At 40.7% G+C, this 8,084-nt stretch overlaps 1 long non-coding RNA gene across 1 annotated transcript; it reads right to left on the bottom strand.

Moving 5' to 3' along the window:
• Positions 1–1,136: 1,136 nt before the first annotated feature.
• On the bottom strand, positions 1,137–8,025 carry LOC143158037 (uncharacterized). Its single transcript, XR_012994897.1, has 2 exons — positions 7,966–8,025; positions 1,137–1,261 (listed from the first exon to the last, which is right to left on the bottom strand). It is a non-coding gene; the product is annotated as an uncharacterized LOC143158037 (long non-coding RNA).
• Between the last annotated feature and the right edge of the window lie 59 nt (positions 8,026–8,084).

Raw genomic sequence — 8,084 nt, 5'->3', positions numbered from 1 at the left:
ACATTTTAAAACAACAAAAATTCAGATAATAACCACATACTCATGTACATTTGGCTACATAAGTTATTGGAGACTGATAGGGCTTTTGGCAGTTATAGTACTTCAAAATTTTCCATTATGAAATCTTTTAAATTACTTACTATTTGAACCATTTGGGCTAACTCTCTTCACATCAGACAAATTTCTCAATGGAGAGTTTCAACTAAATGCTTCAGCTATTTATCAGAACTAGAATATGAAAAATTATGTTTTGCTTGCCTGTTTAAAGCAATTCTTACAACCATTTACCTGAGCTGCATTGTATGGAGTAAAAATTTCAGAGTTTGGTAGGGATCTGTACACATGTAGATATGTGTACGTATAAATTAAAAACACTTTTTAAGTTAACAAACCCCACCCAGTCACAAAGGTTTTCTCCTGGGGAGACGATGGAAGGATCAACCACATGCAGCCTCAAATGGCAGCTCTGTTGTAAAAATAAACCAATTACTTTTATTTTTACAACAAAAGCTATTCAAACGTTCAACCATTTTTCCCTTTATACTCCACTACTTGCCAGTAACTCTCACTGTTGAGCATACCATTCCCACAAACAGTATTAATGTTCAAATGTTATATGTCATTACACACAATTTTCTCTTTTAAGTCCATACCCAACTTTTACAGTCATTAGACCCAAGCGCTAGACAGTAGGTTTTTTTAATTACGCTGATTCAGCAGTGCCACTCATAAAAACAGCTCTAGCACTATTCCTCAATTATCTAAGACTTAATCAGTTCATCTTATCAAATTTCATCTACAAAATTCTCATTGTCATACATCCAATCACTAAACTTCACTTATTACTATACTGTTAACTGTTCCCCAACAATGCGTGTGTTCTTGTCATACTAAACTTAATTCCTTATGCAATCATATAAATATTTTGCTCTTGACAATAGGTCATTCTCCAAGCATGGGAGGGAACCTCAATCCCTTCTTGACATGTAGAATTCTGTCAATACAGAACAGATCAGGAATCTCACCTTTAGAATTAAAATTAAGTGTTTACTGACCATTTTCTTACATTACGCATATGCTGCTTCTCAATTAAATACACTTTCTCAATTTTTTGAAAAAAGTGGTATAGTTCTACATTGTTACATGTGTAAATCTTTATTCATTTTTACATTTCAGTTTATATCATTTTCTTGAATACTTATGCATTTTCCTGTACACACATTCACTGGTAGGTTTTTCTGATATGAGGCAATGGCAAGACCTGAAAATGTTGGGAAAAAAATTGTTACTTTCAAAACAAACAAAAAATTGAATAACTTTCAATCAAAACTTCTGTTTGAAATATAAGTTGCTAAATGCAAATACAACCCAGAAAACAAAAATGGTCAAAGGTGGCTTTGCATTTTCATATAAACATTATGTATGTGAATTTGTATACACAACTAATTTACAGATTTGAATATATACATAAGGACACAATATGTGTTGTAACAGGGTTGCATTCTGTGCTACAGTCAAGGTTTTCTGAAACAGAAAGCTATACCATATCCATGGTATACAATGTATTTTGTAAAATAATGATGAAAACTCATTTATCCTAATGGCTAAATTGTCTGCATTGATTAGAGGAACGCACTATTGAAATGTTCGGTGAACTACATGCAATTCTTCTAGAATGCTGATCATCAGGTGCACTCATGTGATAACCAGCAAACATCATATAACCCTTTTCATAATCTCATCAACCTCCATATTAAAACTTGCTAAAATGCTCTGCCCTGCTGCTTTCACTGAGAGAAGAAATTCATTCCTCCACCGGTTAGAAACCTTTCATGGTCAGTTAACTTCCAGTTTATATCTAATCATTCTACATCAACACTGTTCTTTGGCTTAAATAGTTTTTCTTCTTGCTTACTCCAAAGTTACAGATATGCTTACAAAGTTCACTTACATTCGCTCATCTTTTGTTTTTCTAGATGAAGACAACTGATTTTTATTTTCTTGATAAAACAGGCTTTTCACATCTATGATCATTTTCAGAACCCCACTCTGCACCTCTTCTAGTTTAAATTCATCCCTCTTGACAACTTAAAAAATAGTCCAAATAAGCTATGACCAAGATCTTGTATGATCACATTGATATATCACTTGCTTTGACAGAAATAACTCACTTCATGCAGTTTAGGATTGTACTTATCTTTTAGACCCCATCATGGGGGTAGATTCATACTACTCTGACTCCCAGATCTTTTCTTCTGTCATTTCTGACATTCTAGTTCAGAGCAGAAAATTCTTAGCAATTTTAAAGTGCAAAATCTTGCCTTTCATATCCAAGATGTTATGACATTTCTATTATTCCAACCCAAACCACCAATTCTTCCTATATGATATGCCTGTTCTCCTCCAAACGTAAGGTTACCAGCAACTTTAATTTATATGCTAAATAGGACTATGCTAAAGACATTAAATGGGCAGACTCTACCTGTAGCCAACTTCCAGTTTTATAGTCCTTCTTTCAACACAATCCACTGTCATCTCCCATTAGCAATTCTTTATGTTATGCATCCTACTTAATTTCTCATATGGCACTGTACCGAATCTTTTTACGAAGTACAGATTAAATCTACTTCATTTCCCTTGTCAATAAATTGGTAATTTTATAAAAAAAAATACCCAATTACCCCAACAAAATCTACCTTTACTAAACCAAAGTTTTTTTTTTTTTTACTTCTATGCCTTTGCTTATCCTATGCTTTAATTTGTTTCATATGTCCCACATACTGCAACATTTGCACATAACACTTCCTTGGGCTCTCCTTCAAACACATTTGTTACTTTCCAATCACATGGCACCATTCTTGCCCTGATAGGTTTATTAAGAGTCTTTGCTAAAAGACTGCTTTGATACTTCTAATATTTTCGTAATTGAGAACTAGGTTAACTTTCCCATCAGGTTTCTAATGGCAAGACATTGCTGGTGTAAGGTCATTGATTAAATGTGTGACCACCCTGGTTCTGACAGAACCTGTCTGCATTACACTTCAGAGCCTATTGCCTAGCCTGTATCTATTAATTGAGCATTTAAAAAAAAAATTCTCATGAATTAGAATCTTAAGCATTACTTCCAAAGCACAGTTACCTCCACAAATGAATTCAGCAGCCTAAGTGGCACTTGAAGCCAGTTTGGTATCCTACAAGTTGCTCAATTCCTTGCTGTTCACATGCGGTCCTTACGATTTTTATCTGATAACATCCAGGCAGTACTTGACTTTCCACTGGTATGATGGGCATGCACAATGTTGCCTCAAATTCTGGCGTAAGTGGGCCTAACTACCTGGAGTATAAGCAAGGCTTGTCAGGGCTCTCATATGAGGAATCTTCCCGTGTACCTTGCCTATGATGTCCGGTCTAATAAGCATTCTTAAAACATCAAAGACCACCAGAAATTAATCTTTCCCAATATTTTGCAGAGGTGCATTAGTTCATCCATTAACCTACTGTTAAGGCACTCATGCGTGAAATGCGGATCTGTTTTCAAATCCTAGATCTGCTCAACTTGGAAGAAAAAGCTACCTTTCCCTGTTCTTTTATCTCCCAAATAAGATAAAGGTTGTACTTGCTTAGGTACCTAACTCTAGGAAAGGACTCCAAACTGAGAATCCTGAGAGAAGACTTCAGCCTTACTCCTTTGGGCAGGGGAATATTCAGTTTATACCTTCTCAGCATTTCTAGACAGCTTCTCATCCAGTGTACTCACTTTTGCAGACTAAAAGGACTACTGCTTGCACTGAGTGTTTAGGGAGCCTTAGAGCCTAACATGAGACTATGGATTCTTATATGTGGTGAAGTCTGTGCCGGTTTGGCAGTCCAAAATCTTTAGTCTGAAGATTTAGACTTTTTTCGTTTGCTTAGCTTGTGGAGCACACTGGGAAATAAACTTCCTGTGTAATGTAGACGGTCTGACTGTCTAGGTCCGGATACCAACTGAATGGACCACATATTACTCCTGATCCATGTGCCCAGGTTTTCTCCCTGCAGAAACCATGTTTCTGTAACCTGAAAAATCAACACCTGAGAATATGTGGGCCACACTCAGCCCTCATTCTGAAACATAGTTTGGATAAATCCAGGGCATCCCCAGACTGAGAGAGCACTCCAAGATTTCAGACCATAGAACTCAGAAATACTGAACATCCTGGAAATCAGTAGGAACTCAAACATGGATACTTAAGTCAGTTTTGAAGTTAAGATGTACTGTTCAAAATTTTACCTTTGTGTTATAGACTAAACTTTTATCACCAAATTCTGTTGCATTCTGCTACTATAATTAGATATTTGAAAAATGTGGCTTTTCCCTGGCCCCATCATGTTTAGTCGCTAGATGATTCTGTCTGCTCATATTTGCATTTATAATTTTTTTGTGAACTGCAGATATCATTTTGTGACCAGTTTTTTTTTTAAGTAGGTACATAGTAAAGATTAAGAGAAAGAAAAAACTGATGTGCCTTTTGTTAAAAAAAAAGAAAAAAGGCACAACTATATTGATTTTACTCTATAGGGAAATTCTAACTTTTAAGACAGTCATCAGTTATGGTGGTAACTAATACTATTAATACTCAAATTTTTATTGTACAGATGTTTAACTGTGCATGATTAGAAGCAGTTATATATTCAAGCTTGATTATTTTCATGCAAATACATGGCTGGCTAATGGGGAGAACAGCTGCTGCTTAGCAACTGGAGGAACAGAGAAAGGGGGTGACTTGCTTTATAACAGAACACTGGATGAAACCTTAGAGAGAGTACGTATAGAGTTTGGAGATACCAGGGAAAATGGGTGGTAGTGCTCTCTAACCATGATGTTTCCTTTTGCAATTATTGACATCCTGGGATGGCAGCATTTTCAGGTAATAAAGGATAAACTACAAGAAAATTTATATATAGTAGATGCATATAGACGTGTGCATGAACAACAAATAAAACAAGTGCTAAAGACAAACCCTCACACACAAGCTGAAATATAGGAAATCCAGAAACAGGCATTGTGTCTGTCATCTACTGTAAGGGTTAAACTGACTTTTAGACTTCAGCAACTTAAACTAGTGATCAACTGAAGCTACCACAAGCTAACACTGCTGGAAGAAGTGTTCTCTTTTTCTTCCTGCTGCTCAAACTCAGCCCCTGCGCTGCCTCCTCCACTGTGCAAGCACAGGCTTTCACACACCTACATAATGAGGCACATCAGGGACCTGATCTAGGTTAAAACTAACCCGTATTTTTTAGATGGATCACTTTTACCTGAATCAGTTTCCAAATCCAGTTTGTTATGCAGCTATTCAAACGCTTGCACTGACATGAGGAAGAAGGCAGGGGACCTCCCATGACAGTGCTGACTCAAACCTTTTCTGAAAATATATTCTTACCTTGGTGTGACCCTGCAGACTAACTTATTGACTTGACTGCAAGAAGAACATGAAAGCAGAAGTGCGCTCTAAGAAATGAAGGGAAACTGAAAAGGTACAGCTCAGAAAGCATGCGAGTTCCATATAAATGTCTGCATGACTCTAAGACTACCACGTAATTTTTTTTCTGACTAACATTCAACATTTTCAGAAATCAAATTAATACCTCATATGAACAGGAAACTGGCTCTAGGTTAGGTATCAACTGTTCTTGTCTCAGTCCTGCTGTCTTCCGTTTGCAACAGTTCTTCCTAATTCAAAGCATGGTTCTCTCTGATTTAATAAACATTACAATTTTGTAATGAAATAGAAGAGACTGAATGATGTGCTTTAGTGAATCCTGCTTTATGCTTCTAAAAAGTTAGTTATTCCAGCTATCTACACTATTCTATTGTGGGCAATTGCTTTCTCTTCAGCAAGACTACCAGATACGAGCTTGTGCCTACAGCTCACACACCACACTCGTTTAGAAGCCAGAATCCTCCAGTAGCTTAAGTGTCTTGGATTATATACCAACCCAACCGAGGTGCAGATACACATCATGTTCTGCTGCCTATGTATATGACAACAGAATATAATAGTGGACTGGTATCCCCTAGCACAGAAGTGGACTGCAGATGTCATAGTATCTTAAACTCATGCAGGAAGGGGCACCAGAGCACATTTGCCAGTGTTCAAAGCCGTCAGTGAAATAAACAGTGGTGGGAAGATAACAATGCTCAGGAAGTTAAGATGATCATGTGAACAGGAAGACAACAGAGCATGGAATGGAGTAACACAAGAACAGTAGTGTCCCTACCAGTCCTATGGAAAATGAGGGAAACGTATTTAGTTAGCAGCAGTACAAAATGTATTCAAATAACAATAGTTAGAGATGCTATTTGTTGACATGCTTCACCAGTAACCTCCTAGTGATTTATTAGCCTTTGTGAAATTTAAGTATTCATAAGAATATTCTTGCAGTTCCAAAGGTTTTCTGAATATTAGCCTTGCAAATGTAAATATCTGTCAAAAAATTAAAGTTGTAGCTCAGGAATTCTTTAGATACAATGAAAATAGTTTGGGTTTCAACCCTATTTCAACCACTTCTGTGACACAAGATTTTTTGATGACTAGGTAGTTTGACTTTTTTTCTGTTTGCTAAAAATGAGTTTAAGGAGGAAAAACAGAAGTGAGCTAGAGAAAATAAACAGCTTACAAAGAAAGAGTAGGAAACCAGTTACCCTTGAGTAGACAGGCAAGCTTCCTGTTCATTACAATGAAAAAATGAAGGGTAGCAACTGCCTGACCTGCCTTTTGTTCAAATCTAAAACCAAAACATATGTAAGCAAAATGTGAAACATGTGTTTTACATATTGGACTTTTGTCAGATTTTATAGATTCATACATTTGTCTCATATCATCCAGTCTCGCACGCATATGTAACAATATCATTCTAAGTATACGTAAGGATATTTGGCCTTTTTATAGGCTGAACTTCCACACTGCCAACTCTTTCGATATTTGGCATTTTTTTCCCCCAAATCCTCAGTTCCGAGACAAAGAGACTGCAACAGGAATCCCAGCTCAAGGCTTTCGTTATCATTTTAAATGAAAACCTGCACGAGCGAGCTGGAAAACGCAAAATAAGCCCTCCTAGAGGCCGAGGGACTAAGTAAGAGAAACCTAAATCCTCGTAAATTTTGCCCAAATTAATGACGGGGCAGGGAGGCATCTAGCTCTCAGGACTCGCTTCCTCCCGATTAACGCAGTTCTCCGAGGGGCTGTCTCGCCCACGTCTGCTGGGGTTCAAGCCTGGGTGCCTGACCCCAGCCTCGGGGCGCCCCTCCCCAGCCGGAGCGGCCTCAGTACCGCGGTACCACAGGAGGCCGCTCCCTCACCCCCGCCAGGTAACAGCGCGGGCAGCTCCCAGCCCGACCTTTACTCCCAGGTCGCAGGAAGGTAACGGGCAACCGTAGAGAGAGGGGCGGGCGGGGGAAGAAAGAAACGCGGCGGCCCGTGGCCGTGGGGAGAGCTAGGGGGGAGGAGCACGACGGCGGAGCACGCTGCGAAGAAGGGGAGGAAGGGCAGGAGGGAGAGGAGGAGGAGCAGGAGGGAGGCCGCTGACGCGGGGCTGAGCCGCCCGGAGGGCCGGCGGGGACGCTGCGAACAGGACGCGGCCGCGGCCCAGCCCCCGCCGCTCCGCCGCAGCGCGCCCGGCCCGGCCCCGCCCCGCCGCCACCCGCGCGCTCGGCAACGGCGCCAACCGCCGCCGCCCTCCTACAGGCCTCGCCCCCCTAGCCCCCTCCCGCAAGCCGCGCGCAGGGACCGTTGCAACCAAAGGGGGCGCCGGCTTCAGCGGAAGCGCTGCACCTGAGCGGTGCCGCTACGCCCCCGCCTCCCCTCCCCCCCCGGCCCCGTGAGTAACGACGGCAGGTTTCCCCGTCTCCCTCCTCGCCCCCTTCCCTGCCGCTCCCATCTCTTATTTTTATTTTTTAGCCCCCCGCAGCGTGCGGAGCCTCACCTTCCCGCAGCGAGACGGCTCGGCATCCAAAATGGCGGCCGACCCAGCTTAACCCCATCGTGTCCCGGCAGCGCTCCCTCCCCGCCCCAACCAGTCCCATCCGCGGCTCGGGATTCCGC

The sequence above is a fragment of the Aptenodytes patagonicus genome, chromosome 3 (genome assembly GCF_965638725.1).
Source record: "Aptenodytes patagonicus chromosome 3, bAptPat1.pri.cur, whole genome shotgun sequence".
Lineage (NCBI taxonomy): Eukaryota > Metazoa > Chordata > Aves > Sphenisciformes > Spheniscidae > Aptenodytes > Aptenodytes patagonicus.
This window is presented reverse-complemented; position numbering and strand designations above follow the sequence as displayed.